We start from the raw sequence: 27,153 nt of genomic DNA, 5'->3' as shown, positions 1-27,153 counted from the left end.
AGTTCCGGTCACCGATCTCCGCGGGAATGTTATGGCTATTGGTTATTAAAAAACACCAATAGATCGCCTTGTCACATCGAGTATCACAGCCACTCAGTATTTAAGCAAGAGCCGTTGCCGCCTGGTATCTCACGGACTCTCCCTTTGATACCACTGATTGTCCGCGACTTTTGCAGCTGACAATTGCAGTTACTCCGTATACAAAACCTTTCACTAATCGCAACCTATAGATTCGCCCGGTAGGTCCCAGCTGAGCTTCTCCTAATGACGATTAACACCAAACAAATTGGAGTTCAGAGTTTCAACTGAGGTGGTGCTTATACTCATCGCGTGCCGGGTCGAAATCAGTATGTGTATATGGCGGGCCCCAAGGGCGTGGGCTCTAGTACAGTGAGGTAGGAGTGCGTGAAGGAGTGTCTGGATTACCTGAATAGACCTCAGATTCACGATATAGTGATAACATGGATTAGCGGATACGAAAGCGGCATATTGGCGCATAAACCTACTCTTTTCTTGTAATTTCTTGTTATCACATATGTCTCACTTTTTTTCACAACATTTACTTTTCACAACAGTTCAGACTGGCCACCTTTCTATGGTGGGCTACCCAATTAACCTTTATTATTAAAAATAAATAGTAATAAATGCCACAGAAAAATAGAATAGGAGAATAGCAGTTTTCTAAACATTCATTTTTGGTTTTGAAATTTCTTCAAACTTCAAATTTTATCACCTGGCACAAAAACGGAACATAAAATTTAGTTTTTACTGAATTCTACTTTCCGTTTACGGTCGACAGACGTTCGGTAATCGTTTGCATGCGTTTTCATAAAGCAAAACAAAAATTTTTGTCTTTATATTTTCTAAGTGCTCTTCTTTTCTCGTTTAGTATAACTTGAGGTTGTATTTCAACATAGATACGACAAGGTTTGCAAGATATAAGGCAAACAAAATCTTTCGTTTTCGAAAACCGGAACAGGCTTGTATGTTTACAACATAAAGAAAACCTTTGGCAATTTAATTAGCCAGGTTCAAAAGCTTTTAGAATTTTTTCAAAACTGAACTAAAGATTAGAGGTTATGAGGAAAAATCTTGCTAAAACATTTAATTTTCAATTTAATTTAATAGCTTCGAGGATACCATACTTAAAGATGAAGTCCTTAATTTATTTGTTTAGTATAAAAAAATTTTGAAAATGTCCGTCCATATATATTATGGAGAATTTAGGTTTTTCTTAGTCAAAGTCAGGCGGAACCGACTATAAAATACATCACCGAGCCAACGTACAACTAAATCACCGAGTCTACGTATTACTTATAATATAAAGAACATAGGTCTCAATCTGATCTGACTTTAAGTTTGAACACCTATCTTCTTATCCTAGCCTATAAGTACAATGTGGGAGCTATATCCAATTCTGAAACAATTTTGATGGACCTGGGCGGATAATTTCAGATGGGTTATTAAACAATCCGTATCAAATTTCGAGCAAATATCTCCAAACTGTAATAACTGGGGATGGCAAATGACAACATTATTGCAAATTACCCAAAATGTGACGAATATATATATGGGAGCTATATCTAATTCTGAACCGATTTCGAGCAAACTTCTCAGATATTGTGGTCGAAAAAAGAATTGTGCAAAATTTTGACAAGATTGGTCAATAAATTTGCTTGCAGTGCCTCTTGGAGTGAAAATCGAACGATATACATACATGACAGTTATATCTAAATCCGAACCGATTTCTATGAAATTCACCAGACAGTGACCGTAGAGTGAAAATCGGGCGATATATATCTTGGAGTGAAAATCGGGCGATATACATAGATGACAGTTATATCTAAATCGGAACCGATTTCTTTGAAATTCCCCAGTAATGTCGAGAGTCACCGATGATCATTACAATATCTAAGAAGTTTGCTAGAAATCGTTTTAGATTTAGATATAGCTCCCGTATATCATCCGATTTTGAGAAATACTCCAATAAAGTGCTCAATTGTTAACCGATTCTCTCAAAATTTGGCAAAGAGGATTTTTTTTTTGTCTTTTAATATTACTGGTGAATTTCATCGAAATCGGTTCAGATTTATATATAGGCGTCATATATGTATTTCTAGGGTCTCTGCAAGCGCGTATTGACCAAGTTTCATAAAATTTCTCTTTCCTCGATGCCTACCACAATATCTAAGAAGTTTGGTCAAAATCGATTCAGGTTAAGAGGTAGCTCCTATATATATGTTGGTCAGATTTTGGCTAATTTGCGATAATATTGTCATTTGTCAACCGTATTTATAACAGTCTTAGCACATTTGCTCGAAATTTGATACGGATTGCTTACTAACCTGTTTGAAAACATCCGCCGAGGCCCATCAAAATTGGTTCAGAATTAGATAAAGCTCCCACTTTGTACCTATAGTGTAAGTGTGGGGTATTATAAAGTCCGCACCGCCCGACTTTTCCCTTTCCTTGCTGGTTTTAAATAGCTTTTCGTTTTTTTTAATATTTTAAACCCCACTGCAGCGCTAAAAAGCTTTTAAGACTTGCTTTAAAATATAACAAAATTCTAAATATTTTAAAAATATCTCATACAAATTTAAAAAAAAAAAATATTTCAAAGAGTTATCAGAAAAGAATTGTATTTTTCTTGATAAGTATACTCAAAATATTCGAACTTTTTCTAAATTTCTTAAAAAAAATGTGGCTAATAAAATTTTGGTTTTTAGTTTAGATTAAAATGTTTAAATGATTGTAAAATTTAAACTAAGATTCAATCATACATTTAATTATTGTTAAAAGCAGCAAATTTATTTTATATTTTGTATTTTCTTAAATTTTCATATAGAGTGCAAGCATAGACAAGGGAAAGGTACGATAGACTTTGAAACTACAAATGTTAATAAAATAACGCAAAAGTTCTCCGTTGCATGTCGCCCGGGTGCCTTGCGCACTTGCATATAAACGACTGAGTATTTGACATTTCTCCCGTATGTTAGAGCTTTTTTGAACATATTGTTATGATTCCTTTGTCTATGGTGAAAGTTGACTTACTCTACCTCAGCCTAAAGTTGATGTACGTTACGCCATCTATGGTATAATTTTATAATATTTTTGTGAATTATGCATATACTACACATATGACAAATGTGTATTTATTACATTTGAAATGTTTAATTGCAACAAACAAGCAAATAAATTCATAAATCTGATTTAAATTTTTTTTTTTCTTTTATTAAATTTCTCTCACAAATAATTCTTCCATGCAAATAATGAAAAACAATTTACAAATTACACAACAAATTTACACAAAATGCAAAAAAAACGTTTTAAAATTTTTATATATGCGAAAACTGTAGACTAAAAAAAAATAATTTGAAAGTGTTTGACTCATCAGTCTGTGTCAATGAGCATGCAGAATATCATTTTTTTTAACAAAAATAATACACCAACTGAAGTACATTGTATTAAGAAAATTATAACAAAGGATACAAAATTAAAAAATAAATAAAATCATGAAGAAAAAATATATTTAATTCATTAACTTAAAAAAAAATAAAAATATAAAAGAAAATGTAAAACATTTCATATTTCGAATAAACAAAAAAAAATTAATGATAAACAAAAAAAATTTGTTAAGTTTTCAGAATTATGCAAAAAGGAAATAAGAGTAAATGAAATTGAAATGAAAAGCTTTTATAAAAAATTATATTCCAAACTATCTCTTACACAGCATTATCCATAAGAATTTCCCCTTCAGAATAAATAAAATTGTTAGCATACATTTAAAAGAGAAAACGCAAAACAAATAAAAAATTGTATGTAGAAAACAACATTTGAAAAAAATTTAAATAAAATTCTTAGCATTATTTATTTCAAAATTAGAGAACAAAATGGTAAAGGTAAGTTGTGCATCGTAACTAACCTTATATATAACAAGTAAGAGCGTGCTACGTTCGGCCGGGCCGAATCTTATATATGCTTCACCATGGATTGCATTTGTCAAGTTCCTTGCGCGGTATCTCTTTTAAGGCAAACAAATAATAATGGATAAGAATTGTCATGCTTTTAGAGCTATATCAAGTTATAGTCCGATTCGGACCATAAATGAATTGAATGTTGAAGACCATAATAGAAGTCATTGGATAATATTTCAGTCCTTTCGGTTAAGAATGGCGTATTGTAGGTGCTCAAGATGCATTATCGGGAGATCGGTTAATATGGGAGCTGTATCAGACTATAGATCGCTTCAGACCATATTGGACACGCATATTGAAGGTCATGCAAAACTTCAGCCAAATCGGATAAGAATTGCGTCCTCTAGAGGACAAAGTAAATAAGATCCCCGAGCGATTTATATGACAGTTATATCAGGTTATAAACCGATTTAAACCAAAACTTGGCACAGTTATTGGAAGTCAAAACAAAACACCTCATGCAAAATTTCAACGAAATCGGACGAGAATTGCGCCCTCTAGTGGCTTCAGAAGTCAATATGCCAGATCGGTTTATATGGTTATGAAGCGAGTTAAACCATACTTAACACAGTTTTTGGAAGTCAAAACAAAACAAATCATGCAAAATTTCAGCCAAATTGGGCGAGAATTGCGACCTCTAGTGGCTTCAGAAGTCAAGATCCCAGCTCGGTTTATATGGCAGCTATATCAGGTTATGAACCGATTTGAACCATAAACAGTTTTTGGAAGTCATAAGAAAACTCCGTGTGCCAAATTTTTAGATAAGTCAGATAAGAATTGCGCCATCTAGTGTCTCAAAAAGTCAAGATCCAAGATCGCTTTATATGGCAGGTATATCATGTTATAAACCGATTTGAAACATATTTAGCACAGTTTTTGGAAGTCATAACAAAATACATCATGCAAAATTTTAGCCAAATCGAAAAAGAATTGCTCCCTTTAGGGGCTCAAGATGTCAAGACCACAGATCGGATTATATGAAAGCTTTAGCAGGTTATGAACCGATTTGAACCATACACAGCACAGTTTTTGGAAATCATAACTAAACACCTACGCCCTCTAGTGGCTCAAGAGGTCAAGATCCAAGATCGATTTATGTGACAACTATATCAAAACATGGACATATTTGACCCATTTACAATCCCAACCAACCTACACTAATAAAAAGTATTTGTGCGGCTAGCTTTACTCCTTCGAAAGTTAGCGTGCTTTCGACAGACAGACGGAAGGACATGGCTAGATCGACCTAAAGTGACATGACGATCGAGAATATATTTACTTTATAGGGTCTTAGACGCATATTTCGAGGTGTTACAAACAGAATGACAAAATTAGTATACTCCTATCCTATGGTGGAGTGTAAAGGGTGATTTTTTTGAGGTTAGGATTTTCATGCATTAGTATTTGACAGATCACGTGGGATTTCAGACATGGTGTCAAAGAGAAAGATGCTCAGTATGCTTTGACATTTCATCATGAATAGACTTACTAACGAGCAACGCTTGCAAATCATTGAATTTTATTACCAAAATCAGTGTTCGGTTCGAAATGTGTTCATTCACCGTTCAGCGATGAGGCTCATTTCTGGTTGAATGGCTACGTAAATAAGCAAAATTGCCGCATTTGGAGTGAAGAGCAACCAGAAGGCGTTCAAGAACTGTCCATGCATCCCGAAAAATGCACTGTTTGGTGTGGTTTGTACGCTGGTGGAATCATTGGACCGTATTTTTTCAAAGATGCTGTTGGACGCAACGTTACGGTTGCAAGACGCAGGCCGAAGTTTTTTTCTCTCAAACACTTCAAGCTCTGCTTTATCTACTGTTCCATGTATCCATGCTTACGCTGACTGTACAGCCATTATTAATTATACACTCAGAAAAAAGCATATCGTGAATAGGAGTTAGTTACATAATACACGTTGTTAGTTCATGATATATATCCACGATGAGATAAAAATTCTTAAAGAGTGAGAAAAATAAATTTGTTTTTTTCAATTTTTCAACATATCGACCGGCATTCAATGTTATCTTCCAATGCGTCATTTGAAGCGGGCTTGTCTGTATCGACATGAGCTTTAACATAGCCCCACAAAAAATAGTTTAAAGGCTTTAAATCGCACGATCTAGGCGGCCAATTAACCGGTACCGAACGTGAAATTAAATGTTCACCGAACTCGCCTCACAATAAGTCGATTGATACGGGTGCTGTGTGGCATGTGGTACCGTTTTGGTGAAACCACATGTAATGAGAATCAAGCTCTTCAATTTTGGGGAAAAAAAAGTTGGATATCATCTCACGGTAGCGCACACCATTCACAGTTACGTTACGATTCGCATCAGCTTTGAAGAAGTATTACCCAATGATGCCACTAGCCCATAAACCGCTCCAAACTGTGGTTTTTCTGGATGCATTCGTAGCTCTTGCAATGCTTCTGGCTGATCTTCACTCTAAAATAGAATCACATGGGGTGCGTCCAGAGGGATCTGGGCTTGAGTCGAGTGGGTCTGACTGGGCAGTTAAAAAGGTGACGTGTGTCGCGTGGTCCCTGGTCACAGTAGGGACATACGTTTTGCAAGTCGGCATCAATCTTTGCCCTGTAGGAGTTGGGGCTGCTGCATCTGCTGTAACGTAATTGAGCGAAACCCAACGGCAACACGGTCATTATCCAAGGACTACATTCAACCGGTAGCTATTTACCGCATCTGCTACCGTATATGCATGAATGTTGTCTAGAACCGCTTGATATGCCGCTTGTTCTAGAGGTTCTCTCTTGTAGCGCTGAACTTCACGCTCTAGATCATGTTCATCCACATTCACAAGATGATGATTTGGATAGTCTCTGCGATAACAGCCCGAAAGGTATTGCTTAGACAGCATGTACTTATGTCTTCGCGCTGGTGGGATCTTTGTCTCCTGACAAACTGAAATTAAATCTATCGAAAAAATCGCTATTTCCGAACTCTTTGGAGAGCTCAATTGGAGATTAGCACACATCACATTTAGTTCCGCATATTTCCCAACCTCGCGCTCTTAAAACCTCAGCTATTTTAAAGAAGACAAAAATATGAAACATGCATTTATAAATTAAGTAAAACTTTTGTTTGTCGCAGCTGAGAATTGAACCAAAAACCTTCTGCATACAAAGCAGATGCTCTACGCATTCATCCACATTACTATAGGCAGGTTGTGGTCTACTGTTAAGTCACTCTCGAACCCTGGTGACCGTAACCGTGACTGATCCAAGGAGATGCGCCTGGTTGTTCATCCGTCGACACATTGTGCATCCCGAGAGTGACAGGGCAAGGAGTAGATCCATTCGCCGAGCATCAGCATGGATTTCGAAGACTGCATAGCGCAATAACTGCCTTACATTCCATCAACGCGCACATTTTCTATGGCTCCAATCAGCTCAGGCCATGTGATAGGACGGTCTTCGTGGCACCGAATTTATCGAAGGCATTCGACATGGTCAGTCATGCCAAACTATTTGAGGACATCGCCAACACGTCCCCCCAGCCAGGCCTGAAACACTGGGTCGCGAATTACCTGTGTGGTCGCCAGTTATTTGTGGAATTTGGGGATAGGAAGTCGAGGCACCGTAGAGTGAAACAGGGAGTTTCCCAAGGCGGGGTGATATCTCTGGCACTGTTTAAAGTCTGCCTATCCTCCATTATGATTGGAATGATTCCGAGCATCAAGTGTCCCAAAATGCTTGGCGTCTCATTTGACGGCTCTTACACATACTCCCCACATGCCACAGCAATTTGCGATAAAGTCAAAAGTAGAAACAAGGTCCTCAAGTCACTTTCCGGCAGCACTTGGGATGCTGACAAAGAAACCTTTTTGACCACCAACTCCATCAAGAGACAAACATCCTACCAGTACGAAGACATAACTACATGCTATCTAAGCAATACCTTTTGGGCTGTTATCGCAGAGACCATCTAAATCATCTTGTGGATAGGTATCCACCGCCCAGAAGCCTTAAGGTAGATCTACATGATCTAGAGGGCGAGGTTCACCGCTACGAGAGGGAACCTCTAGATCAAGCCGCATATCAAGCGGGTCTAGACAACATTCATGAAGACACGGTAACAGATGAGGAAAATAGCTACCGGCAGAACGTAGTCCTTGGAGAACGACCGCCTCCCATTGCACCTGAATAAATTGACCTCCCCCGACAAGCCAGAGAAGGTCTGGCTCAATTACGATCCCGCAGATGCACCCGCCTCAACTCCTACAGACCAAGGATTGATAGCGATTGTGACAAGGACCACACGACACACGTCACCTTTTAACTGCCCAGCCAGTCCCACACGACTCAGACCCAGATCCCCCTGAAGGCACCCCATCTTAGTCGCAGAGTTCCTGGATCTGGATACTCAACAGAATCAAGCAAACGAAAGATTGAACACAACAAACTGCTACAACAACAACAAGCACTTGGTAAAAAAGTTCTAACATGACAGGATACCTCGCAAGCAGCATAAGTAAGAGGATAACCACCGCTAAAAATTTTTCTGATGTTCAAGTCGGGGTTTGAGCCTAGGCATTCGGCATCATAGGCGGACATGATAACCTCTGCGTCACGGTAGCCACCGAAGAAAAAATAACAGTTATCAATTATTTCAAGATCGGAATTACTGAATATCTGAGGCCATATGGAAAGGACGCAATACATCGCCGAGTATAAATATCTTTTCGCAATAAGCTTGACAAAATGGTAGCAGAGATAGAAAAGAACTTATTCCCTTTGCAGTTCCCACAAACCAATCGTAATTAAAGAAATTCGATCTTCCAAAACAAAAATGTTTAATGTTATGCATTTTTTCAATGTATTTTGTGTTGAGCTATGAATGAAGTTTCTATTTTAAAGATTTTACCTACCTACCTATGTTTTAGCTATCAGTTGTCAAACTTTTCAAATCAAGGAGGCACACAAAAATTTTTTCAAAAAAGGAAAATCAAAAAAATCAGAACGAAATCTAAAAAGAAACCTACGAACCAGCAATAAAAGATAGATCTATTCAACCAATTCGTGGAGTCCGAATTTGAAGCGACCGAGGAAAATGGAATTCGTGAAAATAACAACATTGACGGTAAGTTTAGCAAAATGAATTTCATCAGAAAAAAAAATTTAAATTAAAACATTATTTTGCTTATTATTATAAAAACGTTTACAGATTCTTACTCTGCAAATCAGCCCTATCAAGAACGGCACAGAGAGAGTCGTCAAAACGTTTTCCTGACCGTCCCGCGGCAAAAATAGAAACCAAAAACGAAAATCAAAGAAAGGCAACGAGGAATGTCCTAAATGAAGTCTTTGATTCCGATTGCGGGGCGAATGGGCAATATGGTGGTGTGACGACGGAAGTCGCTGGTTCGTTTCCGTCCACACTCTGTGAAGTCCCATTTTTGTAAAACTAGTGTTGTCCCAATTTGTGTTGAATTTGCAATGAATTGTTAATGAATTGTGGATTGTTAAATGAATTGAACTAGTTTAACTATTAATTAATGAATTAAAATTGCAAATTATTTCGCTCAGTGTACTCATTTAATGTCAATTAATTTTCGCAGTGTAGGTACTTTTAAGTGCAACGGAATTATTTTTCAGTGTACCTTGTCATTTCAATTACTTTTATTTTTCTCTAAGTGTACGTCCTAACCGATCTATGAACGTATATAACTATATAGTGAATTTTACCATGTACCTTAATGAAACTTTATGCAAGCAGGCAGTGATTTCCCGAAAAAGTGAATGGCCCTAATACTTGTTTACAATTCTTTTCAAAAGTGATCAAAACAAGTTACCGTAGGGCCACCAACAAATATCACAGCCAAATGCAGTGATATACACAACAGCCAGACTCAACGACTCCAATTGGTATGTAACCAGCAACGATAGTCAAACAAACGTACATACATTAGTGGTACGTACAAGGGCTATGCTTGTGCGGTGGTCAGCCAGCAGCAGCAGCGAATATACGCACATCTGCGGGTATGCTGCAAGAGAGAATATTTTGTGTTGAACTAGCGTTGCCGTGGCGAATTGGAAAATATGTTGCGAGAGTATGAGCATATAAAAGGAGGGCAAGGACAGGCAAAGGGGATCAGAAGTCAAGCATCGGAAGCGAAGCCAAGTCAAAGTGGGGAAGCCAAGGAAATATGGGTGAGTAGAGTGAACAAGACCTTAGTGACATAGACAAAGACAAAAGTGACAGTGTTCGCGCGCCGTAGGATATTTTATAAACTTTGCCGTTTGAGCCCCGTAAACACAGAACTTTCGTGGTCACTGCAACGTAAATGCTTGTTAAACTTTGCCGTTTGAACAGTGAACTTTCGTGGTCACTGTAACGTAAATGCCTTGATAAACTTTGCCGTTTGAGCCCCGTAAACAGTGAACTTTCGTGGTCATCACAACGTAAGAGATTTGGTAAACTTTGCCGTGGGAGCCCCGTAAACAGTGAACTTTCGTGGTCACTGCAACGTAAAAGCTCTGGTAAACTTTGCCGTGTGATCCCCGTACACAGTGAACTTTCGTGGTCACTGCAACGTAAATGCCTTGATAAACTTTGCCGTTCGAGCCCCGTAAACAGGGAACTTTCGTGGTCTCTGCACCGTAAACGTTTCGACAAACTTTGCCGTGGGAGCCCCATAAACAGTGAACTTTCGTGATCACTGCAACGTAAAAGCTTTGGTAAACTTTGCCGTGAGAGCCCCGTGCACAGTGAACTTTCGTGGTCACTGCAACGAAAATGCCTTGATAAACTTAGCCGTTTGAGCACCGTAAACAGTGAACTTTCGTGGTCACTGCAACGTAGATACTTTGTTAAACTTTGCCGTTTGAGCCCCGTAAACAGCGAATTTTCGTGGAAACTGCACCGTAAAAGCTACGTTACACTTTGCCCCGGTATTCGTGCACCATAACCACCCAAGACAGCTCCCGACCGTTCGTACTCTGACTCAACAACCGACGGAACCTGACCTCGACTTTCTCGACGGATAACCCTGACGAACCCGGCAACGCCACCGTTCCGTCTGGAAGTGCTGACTCCGGCTGCCCCGCAACCAAACCACTTGCCGTTGAGCTCAACATAGCCTACACCTAGCATCCGTGTAGGAAGTACTGTACCAGGTCTTCCACTTCGTCCGCCTGCACCACTCAGCATCAACCGCCCCGTGAGTGCCGTTCCAGACTTCCACAGTGGTACCCTACCACAGGCAATAACCGCCGCCCAGCCGTGAACTGAGCGTCTTTGTTCGGAAAGTACCATCCTAGGTCTTCACCCACACGGTGTAGCTTTGGGCTAACACATCTCGGAGATTGGAGGACTGTTCCAGGTCTCCACCGACATCAATCAACCACTACCCATTTTGGCCCGCATTTCCGAGTATCGTCCCAGGCCTCAGCGTTAAGTATTCGCCTTAATACACTTAATATTGTTATAGCCCAAACATATTGTGGAATACCAAACAAACTCCGTGTTCTCTACTCTAGTCTCGGCAAAAATAAATTTCTGTGACGGGCCCTTCCCCCGCGAGTTATACCCCAGCACACGAGGGGAAACCTGTCGTTACAGTGGATTAGGAGGAACGTAGAGGGTAAGTATTGCAAAATGTGTTCAATTAAAATATTTTTGCTAATATGTATCTCGTTCGAACATTTTGTTATTTTAAAATAAAAACGTCATTCTACAATATTTGGGAAAGGAGGCATCTGACGTACAGGAACATAATGCAGTTGAAGTTTCTATTTTAAAGATTTTACCTATCTACCTATGTTTTACCTATCAGTTGTCAAACTTTTCAAATCAAGGAAGCATACAAAAATTTTTTCAAAAAAGGAAAATCAAAATAATCAGAACGAAATCTAAAAAGAAACCTAACAAACCAGCAATAAAAGATGGATCAATTCAACCAATTCGTGGAGTCCGAATTTGAAGCAACCGAGGAACATGGAATTCGTGAAAATAACAACATTGACGGTAAGTTTTGCAAAAATGAATTTCATCAGAAAAAAATTTTTAAATTAAAATATTATTTTGCTTATTATTATAAAAACATTTACAGATTCTTGTTCTGCAAATGAGCCCTATCAAGAAGGGCACGGAAGAGAGTCGTTAAAACGTTTTCCTGACCATCCCGAGGCAAAAATAGAAACCAAAAACGAAAATCAAAGAAAGGCAACGAGGAATGTCCTAATGAAGTCTTTGATTCTGATTGCGGCACGAATGGGCAATATGGTGGATTAGGAGGAACTAGTTGCGTAGAGGGTAAGTATTGCAAAATGTGTTCAATTAGAATATTTTTGTTAATATGTATCTCGTTTTTGTAAATTTAAAATAAAAATGTCATTCTAGAATATTTGGGATAGGAGGCATCTGACGTACAGGAATATAATGCAGTTGGGAGTCAGTTTTGTAACATAGCTGGGAATTTTGGCAATCTGAAAAGGGATTTCAGAGATTAGCAGCAGAGTTTGAACAATTTTCAATTAGAAGGCTATAGAACAGCCGATGCCTTTGTGGACGCCTCTAATAACATTGACTTAGAATTTAGCTCAGGATTCGATACGGACGAAGAACCAGGGGTTATTCGTTTTAGTTCCCACAACCCACTCGTAATTAAAGAAATTCGATCTTCCAAAACAGAAATGTTTAATGTTATGCATTTTTTCCAATGCATTTTGTGTTGACAAGAGCTATGAATGAAGTTTCTATTTTAAAGATTTTACCTACCTACCTATGTTTTACCTATCAGTTGTCAAACTTTTCAAATCAAGGAAGCATACACAATTTTTTTCAAAAAAGGAAAATCAAAATAATCAGAACGAATTCTGATTGCGGGACGAATGGGCAATATGGTGGATTAGGAGGAACTAGTTGCGTAGAGGGTAAGTATTGCAAAATGTGTTCAATTAGAATATTTTTGTTAATATGTATCTCGCTCGAACATTTTGTTAATTTAAAATAAAAATGTCATTCTAGAATATTTGGGATAGGAGGCATCTGACGTACAGGAATATAATGCAGTTGGGAGTCAGTTTTATAACATAGCTGGAAAATTTGGCAATCCGAAAAGGTATTTCAGAGATTGGCAGCAAGTTTGAACAATTTTCAATTAGAAGGCTATAGAACAGCCTATGCCTTTGTGGACGCCTCTAATAACATTGACTTAGAATTTAGCTTAGGATTCGATACGGACGAAGAACCAGGGGTTATTCGTTTTAGTTCCCACAACCCACTCGTAATTAAAGAAATTCGATCTTCCAAAACAGAAATGTTTAATGTTATGCATTCTAGCATTCTAAAAGAATAAATTGAGTATATATTTTCTTGACATTGACCTTCGGTCGTCTGTCCATTATTAAAATATAGTGTATATACTAGAGATTTACGAGTTTGTTTTTCCTTTCTTTTATATATTAAATTCAGACAATAACTGGTTTCTATATAACATACAAGTTTTTAGATAACTGGCTAAACTTTTCCAGTGTATAACATTTCCATTGAGAATATTTATTAAATCAGATTCATTAATTATGGGCATTTGGAAGAACATTAATCGGAATTCTTTGAGAGCTGGGCATCGACCCAGGAAATGTTGAATGTTTTCTATTTCAACTGTATTACACATTGAACATATTGGATTTGAATTTGTTTGGAACCTGTTGGAATTTAATGAAAACATCCCACTTCGAGCTTTTAATATCCACATCAGTTCGTCCTGCATCAAGGGTTCGACAAAGTATAATCCCCCAAAAGTAGGTTGGAGCTTACTGTAGAAGCGGTGTGTATTATTTGCGTTTGAAAGTGCATCATTTGTTTTTGTTGCACGTATGTTTTGGAGGAGATTTTGAATGTTTTGTAACCAACATTGTTTTGACAGATTTGGCGTGAAAGCTTCTGTACTATTTTGCAGAGTTAAAGAATTTATATGCGTTTTCCAAAATATTTCGTGTCTCATCACTTTTTTGGCTAGTATTTTAGGTAGCCTATCATCTTTGTAATCATACAAAATTCTCGTTATATAGTTAAGATGGTTGTTCAAAGTGTATATATGCCCGTTTTCGACACCAGTCTCTAACATCATTATGTACGTTGGAGTAAAACTTGGCATTTTTAATACCTTCTTTAAAAAATATAGTGTCAGTTGGTCAACTTCATCAAAGTGAGAAAACCCCCATATTTGTGATCCATATGATTGTATAGACCTACTAATGGCCAAGAAGAGTTTCCATTTTGTTTTTATGGACACATTAGGTTTTGATAAGAAACAATTCCAAGTGGTGTTGATGCTATTTTTGGCTAATTGGTTTCTCTCCTGTATTTGTTTCCGGAGTGAGAGTTTAGGTGTAAATGTCAACCCCAGGTAAGAATATTCCGATGTAATTGAGATCTCTGTTCCATTATACAGCCACTTTTCCTTACTCGAAAGCTTTCCTCCCTTCCGAAATACCATTATTTTTGATTTCTCCATGTTAACCTCCATGTTCCATATTTTGCAATATTCCTCCAGTTTTTGTATCATACGCTGCATCACGTCTATTTCGTCAGCTAGGATGACGATATCATCGGCATACATCAGAAGTCGAATATTTTGATCATCCACTGTGGTACCACCACCAATGTATTCATGTAGGTCATTGAGGTACAAAGCAAATAGGAGAGGAGATAATAAGCAGCCCTGTTTAACACCTGTGGTTGTATTAAAATCACTGGAGAGTTCCTGGCCTGTCCATACAGAAAAATTAGTTTCTTCATATATTTTTTCAATAAAGTTAACTACTTTTGTTGATACTCCTATGGTATGAAGTTTGTATATCATGGCTTTTCGAGATACTCGGTCAAACGCAGCTTTAAAATCTACGAAGAAAGCATAGGTTTTTTTGTTTTTGTGCCAGTTTAAGTGTATTATTGAGGATAGGTTGAACAAATTATCAACGGTAGAGTAATTTTTACGAAATCCAGCTTGATATTCATTTATTTTTCCATGTTTTTCTGACCAATTAGCCAGTCGATCTTTGACAATACCCATCATCACTTTTGGTAAGCAATTCATGAATGATATTCCACGGTAGTTATTGGGAAGAGTTTTGTCACCTTTTTTAAATATTGGGTAAATAATGCTTCTAACGAACGACTTGTCTACTTCTCCTTTTTCGAAAATAACGTTGCAAGTACATGTTATTTCTTGTAGCAATTCATCAGTTGCGTATTTATAAAATTCGTATGGCACACGATCTTCTCCTGGTGCTTTATTTAGCTTTGCTTTGCCTAAGGCCTTTTTAACTTCCATCAAACATATTTCCCTATCCAAGTCATCATCTCTCCAGTGTATATAGGCGTAATGAATATCTGGAAAATTTTTTGTGTGGGTTAGCAGTTGTTGTTGTTGTTGTTAATGTTATGCATTTTTTCCAATGCATTTTGTGTTGACAAGAGCTATGAATGAAGTTTCTTTTTTAAAGATTTTACCTACCTACCTATGTTTTACCTATCAGTTGTCAAACTTTTCAAATCAAGGAGCATACAAAAATTTTTTTCCAAAAAGGAAAATCAAAATAATCAGAACGAAATCTAAAAAGAAACCAAACAAACCAGCAATAAAAGATGGATCTATTCATCCAATTCGTGAAGTCCGAATTTGAAGCAACTGAGAAACATGGAATTCGTGAAAATAACAACATTGACGGTAAGCTTAGCAAAAAATAGTTTCATCAGAAAAAAAATTTTAAATTAAAATATTATTTTGCTTATTATTATAAAAAAAGATTTCCAGATTTTTGTTCTGCAAATGAGCCCTATCAAGAACGGCACGGAAAAGAGTCGTCAAAACGTTTTCCTGACCATCCCGCGGCAAAAATAGAAACCAAAAACGAAAATCAAAGAAAGGCAACGAGGAATGTCCTAATGAAGTCTTTATAGCCCAAATTCACATAAACAGATTGTGGAATCCCAAACAAACTCCGTGTTCTCTACTCTAGTCTCGGCAAATATAAATTTCTGTGACGGGCCCTTCCCCCTCCAGTTATTCCCCAGCACACGAGGGAAAACCTGTCGTAACAGTGGATTAGGAGGAACTAGTTGCGTAGAGGGTAAGTATTGCAAAATGTGTTCCATTAGAATATTTTTGCTAATATGTATCTCGTTCGAACATTTTGTTAATTTAAAGTAAAAATGTCATTCTAAAATATTTGGGAAAGGAGGCATCTGACGTACAGGAACATTATGCAGTTAAGAGTCAGTTTTGTAACATAGCTGGGAAATTTGGCAATCTCAATATTGGAAGCACATAGTAAGTTTGCGAAGAAAGTTGTATAACCACTATAAAGAGATACAAAGAATCCGCATCGCATACGAGGATAATGATTTCAACGGACTGAAACTAGAAAATGTTGATAAGCAAAACAACAACGTTGAGCATGATGGTTCCCCCTTGAATTCCGAGTACGATTCCAAATATGAATATGAATCAGCAATTGATATTTCTGAAGATTATGCTAACAATTCTTGCTCCCAATTCGAGACCTTTCGAACATGTGAACGAACCACCAGCAATGCAGATGATGATTGCTTGGAATCGGAGTACAATTTGCATTTTCCTAATGATCTGCTGGAATTAGAGAGCAGAACATACAACCAACACTTGGAAGTCCAAAGCAACAGTGTTGGACATGATAATTCCTCCATGGAATCAGAGTTTAAATACGTATCGGCATTCGACTTTCCGGAAGATTATGTCAATAATTGTTGCAGCCAATTCGAGACCTATGGGTAAAGCGACCAAACCACCAAAACGTATGATGATAAGTTGGAATTGGATAACAATGGAGATGTCCCAATGAAATCAATATATTATATTACGTTATATGAGGATTTAGACAGTTTTTCTATCTTTGAATATACAAATAATACGCTGGGCGATTTTTACTGTAATCTTTTGGAATTAGAGAGCTTTAGGCAAAGATGGTACCATCACATCAATGAAGAAAGCAATAGCGTTGAATATGTTGATTCCTCCGTAGAATACGAAACCGAACTAGCAAACGATATAACTACAAATGGTGCTAATAATTGTTGCTCCTACTTCCGAGACATATCGTATATGTGACCAAACCACATCAGCTTATGATGAAGATGTTCCAATGTTACCGGAATCGGAATTCGGAAATATTTCATGTGAGAATATGGAAAATCTGTCCCTCTCTCAAATCGAAAATTATTCCCCAGAAGATTTTCGCACTGACCTTTTGGAATTCGAAAACTCTGGGCATCGAAGATTGTACCAATACTTTGAAGACAAAAGAGCCTCAGTGCACATCACCAGATATGGGGAAGTTCAAATATAAACGAAAGTGGTGAACTGCTTATCGAATATAGGTATTATAGATTGCAATCTGACGATTTGTAATGAAGGAAACGAACCAATTTTTATTATCAGGAACAGGTACTACAAATTACCTTTGTATCAGAGAATATTAGCAGAAAAATATATTACTTGAATAACCACAGCTTCTCTGATCATGGCTACATTATTTTCAGTCCAGAAGAAAATACCGCAGATGTGGTCACTGGGCTAAACAGGAAAAAAGCGGATTGGAATAAAATTCACACAAATTCACCAGGGGTTATTCGTTTTAGTTCCCACAACCCACTCGTAATTAAAGAAATTCGATCTTCCAAAACAAAAATGTTTAATGTTATGCATTTTTTCAATGTATTTTGTGTTGACAAGAGTTATGGATGAAGTTTCTATTTTAAAGATTTTACCTACCTACCTATGTTTACCTATCTGTTGTCAAACTTTTCCAATCAAGGAAGCATACACAAATTTTTTCAAAAAAGGAAAATCAAAATAATCAGAACGAAATCTAAAAAGAAACCTAACAAACCAGCAATAAAAGATGGATCAATTCAACCAATTCGTGGAGTCCGAATTTGAAGCAACCGAGGAACATGGAATTCGTGAAAATAACAACATTGACGGTAAGTTTAGCAAAAATGAATTTCATCAGAAAAAAATTTAAAATTAAAACATTATTTTGCTTATTATTATAAAAACGTTTACAGATGTTTGTTCTGCAAATGAGCCCTATCAAGAACGGGCGGAAGAGAGTGGTCAAAACGTTTTCCTGACCGTCCCGCGGCAAAAATAGAAACCTAAAACGAAAATCAAAGAAAGGCAACGAGGAATGTCCTAAATGAAGCCTTTGATTCTGATTGCGGGACGAATGGGCAATATGGTGGATTAGGAGGAACTAGTTGCGTAGAGGGTAAGTATTGCAAAATGTGTTCAATTAGAATATTTTTGTTAATATGTATCTCGTTCGAACATTTTGTTAATTTAAAATAAAAATGTCATTCTAGAATATTTGGGATAGGAGGCATCTGACGTACAGGAATATAATGCAGTTGGGAGTCAGTTTTGTAACATAGCTGGGAATTTTGGCAATCTGAAAAGGGATTTCAGAGATTGACAGCAGAGTTTGAACAATTTTCAATTAGAAGGCTATAGAACAGCCGATGCATTTGTGGACGCCTCTAATAACATTGACTTAGAATTTAGCTCAGGATTCGATACGGACGAGGAACCAGGGGTTATTCGTTTTAGTTCCCACAACCCACTCGTAATTAAAGAAATTCGATCTTCCAAAACAAAAATGTTTAATGCTATGCATTTTTTCAATGTATTTTGTGTTGACAAGAGCTATGAATGAAGTTTCTATTTTAAAGATTTTACCTACCTACCTATGTTTTACCTATCAGTTGTCAAACTTTTCAAATCAAGGAAGCATACACAATTTTTTTCAAAAAAGGAAAATCAAAATAATCAGAACGAATTCTGATTGCGGGACGAATGGGCAATATGGTGGATTAGGAGGAACTAGTTGCGTAGAGGGTAAGTATTGCAAAATGTGTTCAATTAGAATATTTTTGTTAATATGTATCTCGCTCGAACATTTTGTTAATTTAAAATAAAAATGTCATTCTAGAATATTTGGGATAGGAGGCATCTGACGTACAGGAATATAATGCAGTTGGGAGTCAGTTTTATAACATAGCTGGAAAATTTGGCAATCCGAAAAGGTATTTCAGAGATTGGCAGCAAGTTTGAACAATTTTCAATTAGAAGGCTATAGAACAGCCTATGCCTTTGTGGACGCCTCTAATAACATTGACTTAGAATTTAGCTTAGGATTCGATACGGACGAAGAACCAGGGGTTATTCGTTTTAGTTCCCACAACCCACTCGTAATTAAAGAAATTCGATCTTCCAAAATAGAAATGTTTAATGTTATGCATTTTTTCCAATGCATTTTGTGTTGACAAGAGCTATGAATGAAGTTTCTTTTTTAAAGATTTTACCTACCTACCTATGTTTTACCTATCAGTTGTCAAACTTTTCAAATCAAGGAGCATACAAAAATTTTTTTCAAAAAAGGAAAATCAAAATAATCAGAACGAAATCTAAAAAGAAACCAAACAAACCAGCAATAAAAGATGGATCTATTCATCCAATTCGTGAAGTCCGAATTTGAAGCAACTGAGAAACATGGAATTCGTGAAAATAACAACATTGACGGTAAGCTTAGCAAAAAATAGTTTCATCAGAAAAAAAATTTTAAATTAAAATATTATTTTGCTTATTATTATAAAAAAAGATTTCCAGATTTTTGTTCTGCAAATGAGCCCTATCAAGAACGGCACGGAAAAGAGTCGTCAAAACGTTTTCCTGACCATCCCGCGGCAAAAATAGAAACCAAAAACGAAAATCAAAGAAAGGCAACGAGGAATGTCCTAATGAAGTCTTTATAGCCCAAATTCACATAAACAGATTGTGGAATCCCAAACAAACTCCGTGTTCTCTACTCTAGTCTCGGCAAATATAAATTTCTGTGACGGGCCCTTCCCCCTCGAGTTATTCCCCAGCACACGAGGGAAAACCTGTCGTAACAGTGGATTAGGAGGAACTAGTTGCGTAGAGGGTAAGTATTGCAAAATGTGTTCAATTAGAATATTTTTGCTAATATGTATCTCGTTCGAACATTTTGTTAATTTAAAGTAAAAATGTCATTCTAAAATATTTGGGAAAGGAGGCATCTGACGTACAGGAACATTATGCAGTTAAGAGTCAGTTTTGTAACATAGCTGGGAAATTTGGCAATCTCAATATTGGAAGCACATAGTAAGTTTGCGAAGAAAGTTGTATAACCACTATAAAGAGATACAAAGAATCCGCATCGCATACGAGGATAATGATTTCAACGGACTGAAACTAGAAAATGTTGATAAGCAAAACAACAACGTTGAGCATAATGGTTCCCCCTTGAATTCCGAGTACGATTCCAAATATGAATATGAATCAGCAATTGATATTTCTGAAGATTATGCTAACAATTCTTGCTCCCAATTCGAGACCTTTCGAACATGTGAACGAACCACCAGCAATGCAGATGATGATTGCTTGGAATCGGAGTACAATTTGCATTTTCCTAATGATCTGCTGGAATTAGAGAGCAGAACATACAACCAACACTTGGAAGTCCAAAGCAACAGTGTTGGACATGATAATTCCTCCATGGAATCAGAGTTTAAATACGTATCGGCATTCGACTTTCCGGAAGATTATGTCAATAATTGTTGCAGCCAATTCGAGACCTATGGGTAAAGCGACCAAACCACCAAAACGTATGATGATAAGTTGGAATTGGATAACAATGGAGATGTCCCAATGAAATCAATATATTATATTACGTTATATGAGGATTTAGACAGTTTTTCTATCTTTGAATATACAAATAATACGCTGGGCGATTTTTACTGTGATCTTTTGGAATTAGAGAGCTTTAGGCAAAGATGGTACCATCACATCAATGAAGAAAGCAATAGCGTTGAATATGATGATTCCTCCGTAGAATACGAAACCGAACTAGCAAACGATATAACTACAAATGGTGCTAATAATTGTTGCTCCTACTTCCGAGACACATCGTAAATGTGGCCAAACCACATCAGCTTATGATGAAGATGTTCCAATGTTACCGGAATCGGAATTCGGAAATATTTCATGTGAGAATATGGAAAATCTGTCCCTCTTTCAAATCGAAAATTATTCCCCAGAAGATTTTCGCACTGACCTTTTGGAATTCGAAAACTCTGGGCATCGAAGATTGTACCAATACTTTGAAGACAAAAGAGCCTCAGTGCACATCACCAGATATGGGGAAGTTCAAATATAAACGAAAGTGGTGAACTGCTTATCGAATATAGGTATTATAGATTGCAATCTGACGATTTGTAATGAAGGAAACGAACCAATTTTTATTATCAGGAACAGGTACTACAAATTACCTTTGTATCAGAGAATATTAGCAGAAAAATATATTACTTGAATAACCACAGCTTCTCTGATCATGGTCACATTTTTTTTCAGAAGAAAATACCGCAGATGTGGTCACTGGGCTAAACAGGAGAAAAGCGGATTGGAATAAAATTCACACAAATTCTCGATAAACTCTGCTTCTTGGGGTTGGAACTCTCAGTCCCAATTTGAGTGGTGTCCATCGTCACTACGAGAAGCTCAGCTGATAGGTTGTTGGTAGTGGGATGCTCCATATACAGACTAACTGCAGTTGCAGTTGCGGACAATCAGCGGTATCGAGTGGAAAGTCTCAATGAGAGTCCGGCCGGCACTGGCTCTTACTCGAATACTGAGTGCTAATGATACTCGAGTTATTGGCGCCTTTAAATAACCCATGGCCAATGGATCCCGTGGCATTGGACTGGAACGAGTTTGTCCGCATATGGAGCTTGACAAAGATCGCCATCTCCACATACAACACCAACAACAACTCTGCTTGTATCAGCATTTCATTTATACCTGTGAGATGCAGAGACAAAAGGCCATTTTCATCCCAAAAGCAGGCAATTCTTACCATACGAAGGCGAAAGATTTTCGTCCTATTTGTCTTTCTGTCATCCTTTATGCTAAAGACTTCAGAGAGGTTGATAGAAACATATCATATGGTAAAGATCATTGGAGATAGCTTGCCTAGACAATACCATGCTGTCAAGTAATAAACAATGGTAGCATTTCAGAATATTGGCTGGGTTTTTTATAATGAGACGCTGACGTCAATCATGAGGGAAATGACGTTTCTAGGCATCAATATTAACGTAAGAAAAATGTATCTATTGGGTTGCCCTAAAAGTAATGGCGGATTAAATGAAGGAATAAATAAATTAAACATTTCGAAAAGGGCAAAAAGGCAACCCTTGCCCTATACACCTGCAAGAAAGCCATTGGGAAATTATGAGCGTTTAAGCCGCGTAACATACACTAGATGGAGTGCTTGTTTGTGCACCACAGCTGCACTGACAAGTTGCCTTGACCACTGCTGTGAGGCTGAGGGAGCCTTATCTTTGGTCATGCGGCGGCTACGAACAATGTATTATCCTTATTCCAATGCCCGATGTTCCAGCCAGTGTGGATTTAACATTGCCTGAGGCGTTATTTGATATTCCTGATATAACCGATTGCAACTGCAAAATCAACGTCCACAGGTTGCGAATAGTGGAATGTAGCTGCAACTGCAGTCGCCGACAATCAGCGGCATCGAGTGGAAAGTCTCAGTGAGAGGCCGGGCGGCAGCTCTCATGATGTTCGACGTGACAACAAGGCGAGTATTTGACACCTTAAAATAACCAATGTCGAGAAGATTTTATTGAACTTTTTATTGATTTGTGCACATTATGCCAATGTAAACCACGTTGAAATAGCTATTTCCTAACACTAGAATTTCTATTTGTAAAAAATTTTCCCAAAACAGGACTATTTTAATTCGTCCATTTTAATCCAATGAAATCCGCATTAACATACTTCTTTTCTGGCTCAAACTTGAATTTTTCAAAGACACCTCTGGTTTTTGGGTATTTTTCTACCCTTTCTGCGTTAATGGGTTAAGTATGGTGTCGTTTTTAAAAATTTACCTGTAAAATGTTAAGCTGCAAATTTGTTGATTGATGATTAAAAGACAGATAAATACATATATATATTTATTTTATTGCCGTTTTTTTTCTCTAAACTTTTCTGCCAATGCATGAGTACGATTATTTTTGTTCTTGGACGAGAGCTTGACTGGGCAAAGCCTTATACCAACAACAACACATTTTATCAAATCTGAGAATATGTCATTTTCACCTGCTCTCTCACTCTCTTTGTAAAAAATCAAAACAACATCGCTAATTGATACACACACACACAGCATGGCTAATGGATACACACACGACGCAACATAAACGCGTAAACCGCAGCCCAACTTTAATTGTTTTGACTTTATTTTGCAAATTACGATGTGTTTTGAAAGATTTTTCATATAAATCGAGTTAAATATTAGTTGCACTGTACTTTTCTTACTATTATTTGCACTTTTGGATAGGTTTTTCATATTTAGATCACTTTTCTACTAAAACTTTTATGAGGGCTTAATTTTAGCGTGCGACCGATTAAAGAATTGCGACGAAACTGAGAAAACTAAGCAACAAGTGTTGGATAAATGGAGTGGGGAAGGAAAATTGTGAGAGTCATCTTGTTGTCAAAAGCAATTGGGTGCAAAGACTATTGAGTAACAGAAGATGAACCTCTCCTCTACCAACAAAATAATCGCTTCTAATGCTAAAGTTATGTTTCCGAATCTTTCTAAATGCACTAGGTGCAAAGATTAGAAATAAACGAAGAAAACTGAGAGAAGGGAGAATTTTGAGAGTACTGTGAATGGGCAATGAAAGTGATTTAGTAATATTTCAATGGATTTTGGTAATTTTTTTGCTTTTAAACATAAAACTGTTTTTACAAAACACGTTTTAATTTTGTTGTTACCTTCTTTTTGTTAATTTAATTGTGTGTTTTATTTGTATTTATGTTCACTCATTTCCATTTTTTTTTCTCTCTTAAATTGACTCTTACGAAAGAAACAAAAAAAAAACGGTAGATTTCTAATCGTTGCACCTACAAATGAAAATACTCTTAAGATATAAGATAAGATGTACCTTTTTGACAAATACTACCGACGAGTTTGGGTGGTTCCAAATGAAATCGCGATCTGGGAAACCAGTCAAATGCTTTACAAAGCAAAAAAGCCCGGTAGGCGTTAGCTGTGAGCACCACACAGGCTGGAACATTGAGCTCCCATCTGTTTGGTGTTCATTGCTGTCACGAGAAGCTAAGCTGCGCGTCCACAGGTTGTGGATAGTGGAATGCTCCACGGCAGTCACGGAAACTCAGCGGTATAGAGCGGAGAGTCTCAGTGAGAGACCGGGCGGCACCGGCTCTTGTACAAATATTGAGTGTCTATGATCCTCGATATGACAAGGCGGGTTATTGGCGCCTTTAAATAACCAACCAATCAATAAAAAGTATCTATAGGAAATTTAATGCGGATAGCCTCACTCGTTTAAACGCTATCGTCTTTTCGTCTGCCTGCTGAATGGACCGAATAATATATACACTTTGTGGGTTCAAAGATAAATTTTTCGAGGTGTTACAAACGAAATGGCGAGCTTTGCATTCCGCCTTTCTATGGCGTTGTTGTAAAAACAGCATTATTAATTGCCCGGAGAGGAAGTAGGAGTCGACCTATTGTGGCGGAGACGAAGTCGAGTCAAAATTGCCTGACTCCTCAACCCGGGTCTATAGAAAAAATCATTAAAATTTAGTCATTAAACCCCGGATTTAAGGATCTCATCAGCTAATTTTATACAGGGAAAAGAAATGATCGAGCAATTAAATCCAGATAAAGAGCAGTGTAAACGGGGTTTTAGAAGAAATCTTATCCTTAGAAAAAAATTTAAACAAGTAAAAGCTTGCTAAGTTCGGCCGAGCCGCATCTTATATACCCTCCACCATATATGGCATTTGTCGAGTTCTTTTCCCAATATCTCTTTTTAGGCAAACAAAGGATAAAAGAAAAGAATTTCTATAATATTGGAGCTATATCAAGTTATAGTTCGATTCGGACCATTATTGAATTGAATGTTGGAGACCATAATAGAAGTCATTGTGTAAAATTTCAGCCAATTCCAGTAAGAATTGCGCTTTTAAGAGGCTCAAGAAATAAAATAGAGAGATCGGTTTATATGGAAGCTGTATCAGGCTATTGACCAATTCGGACCAAGTTTGACACGTATGTTGAAGTTCATGGGAGAAGCCGTTGTACAAAATTTCAACCAAGTGGGCTAGTTGCGCCCTCTGGAGGCTCAAGAAGTCCAGACCACAGATCGGTTTATGATAGCTAGTACGGACGGACATGGCTAGATCGACTTAAAATGTCTTGGCGATCAAGAATATATATACGAAATTGGTATACCCCCATTCTAAGGTGGAGGGTATAAAAATGGTGTATTTAGAAAAATTTTAATAAAATTTTGTCTTTCAAAGATGATTTCCTGAGGGCGTCCAGCCATGGCTGAAGTTTTGTCGCTAGAGACTGTTAAGCTAAAATTTTGTCTTAAGAAAAAATTTTGTTACAATTTTGTTTTTATTAGGAATTTCGTCACAATTTTGTCCTTAGGAAAAATTATGTTAGGCAGCCCTGGCCCTACTATGGTCTGCAACATACCCGAATCGGGCCGTAACCTGAAATAACTCTAATAGCATAACAATTCGTATATATTATCTTTTGTTTGCTTAAAATATATACCGAGAAAGGAACTTGACAAATGCGATCCATGGTGCTGGCTATATAAGATTCGGCTCTGCTCTGTTCTGTTGGGGATGGGCCTATAATTTTCAATAATGATTGTCTTTAGCGAAGGTTTTATTCAAATTTTGTCCTCTGGTATTTTTTTACCATCTCTAATATATATTCTATGAGTACCAAACTTTAACCTGAAGTAGGAAAACCGTATATAATTTAAACTTTTATATGTATCTATCATCTCATTGGTTAATCCTAATTCAAATATTTTTAGATTTTAAAAAGCTTTGGACCACTAGAAAATTCAAATTTTTCTCCCGAAAGATGTATCACTCTGCGACACGCCGTTCGGACTCGACTATAAAAAGGAGGTCCCGAAAATATTTCGACAAGATAGATGTTTATACATAAATTAAATGGATACCAACCTTCCTACCTGTGCAAACACGGAATTATATGGCCTATATCTCCTTCCTGACCATATTTGTAATCTACTCCCGAATATCTTTCATTCGAGTCCCATATTGACATTATCGTTCAATATGCCTATATGAAAGTGTTTGGGGTCGGGTCATTTAAGTTTGGTTGTTAGATGTTCTCCATACCTTAAAGGCTTTATAAGAGCCGGACATTCTTATGGGGATTTTGCGAGTGAAAAGGGCACCAGGGGTGTGGTTGGTGGGTTTGCTATGCTGCATATAATCTGAAACATCCCAGCAAGCCAATCCTTACAAATTCGTAACGAAATCTGTACCAACTTCGGATGATTCTTCCGACTTCGGATCCGAAATCTTTACGAAAGTTATATGGAGTGGTTGACATGATTTCGGAATGAAACGTCGAAGTTTGGGAGAGAAATCGGAACGAATTCGTTCCGGTTTCGGAGAGAAATCTAAAAAAACTTTGGGAAATTCGGAAAGGGAAATTTCTTGCCGAAACTTCGTAATGAATTCTGAACGATTTTGGAAGTAATTTCGTGATAAAATCAGATGTTCTTTCCGAAACTTCGTAAAGAATTCTGAACGATTTCGAAAGTAATTTCGTATTGAAATCGGATGTTCCTTTCGCAACTTTGTAGAGAATTCTGAACAATTTCGGAAATAATTTCATATTGAAATGGGATGTTTAATCCGAAACTTCGTAGAGAGTTCTGAACGATTTTGTTAGTAATTTCGTATCGAAATCCGAAACTTCGTAAAGATTTCTGAAGCAATTTCATATTCATATAATTTCAAACTGAATTGTTTTTTTTCATTGACCATATAATGGTAATCAAATAATGATATGTATAGCAGAGAAAATTTGCGACAATTCAGGTCATGTTTGACATAGACATTGTCATCCAAAACAACCAAATGGGCAGTTGCGTCTTGGACATTAATAGGTCTGTTCGCGTACTTTTCCAGTAAACAATTTGCGAGCAAAAGTACGCGAAAGACATCCAGTGAAAATTTGCAGAACAACAGATGATTTTTATTTTGT

At 37.2% G+C, this 27,153-nt stretch overlaps 2 long non-coding RNA genes across 6 annotated transcripts; both read left to right on the top strand.

Annotated features, from left to right (window-relative positions):
• The first annotated feature begins 11,785 nt into the window (after window positions 1-11,785).
• LOC131997738 (uncharacterized) lies at window positions 11,786-13,253 on the top strand. 2 transcript variants are annotated; one of them, XR_009398377.1, is made up of 4 exons: window positions 11,786-11,959; window positions 12,045-12,247; window positions 12,335-12,867; window positions 12,962-13,253. It is a non-coding gene; the product is annotated as an uncharacterized LOC131997738 (long non-coding RNA). The 2 variants fall into 2 exon arrangements; XR_009398376.1 differs by having other exon boundaries at window positions 12,335-13,253.
• Window positions 13,254-16,003: 2,750 nt separating this feature from the next.
• LOC131997737 (uncharacterized) lies at window positions 16,004-20,277 on the top strand. 4 transcript variants are annotated; one of them, XR_009398373.1, is made up of 8 exons: window positions 16,004-16,071; window positions 16,149-17,423; window positions 17,524-17,962; window positions 18,047-18,249; window positions 18,344-18,875; window positions 18,970-19,559; window positions 19,639-19,962; window positions 20,040-20,277. It is a non-coding gene; the product is annotated as an uncharacterized LOC131997737 (long non-coding RNA). The 4 variants fall into 4 exon arrangements; XR_009398375.1 differs by having other exon boundaries at window positions 16,149-17,962; window positions 18,743-18,875; XR_009398374.1 differs by having other exon boundaries at window positions 16,149-17,962; window positions 19,369-19,559.
• The last annotated feature ends 6,876 nt before the right edge of the window (window positions 20,278-27,153 follow it).

This window comes from Stomoxys calcitrans, chromosome 5 (genome assembly GCF_963082655.1).
Source record: "Stomoxys calcitrans chromosome 5, idStoCalc2.1, whole genome shotgun sequence".
In the NCBI taxonomy this organism is placed as follows: Eukaryota; Metazoa; Arthropoda; class Insecta; order Diptera; family Muscidae; genus Stomoxys; species Stomoxys calcitrans.
The sequence above is the reverse complement of the archived record's forward strand: the minus strand, read 5'-3'. Positions and strand labels throughout refer to the sequence as shown.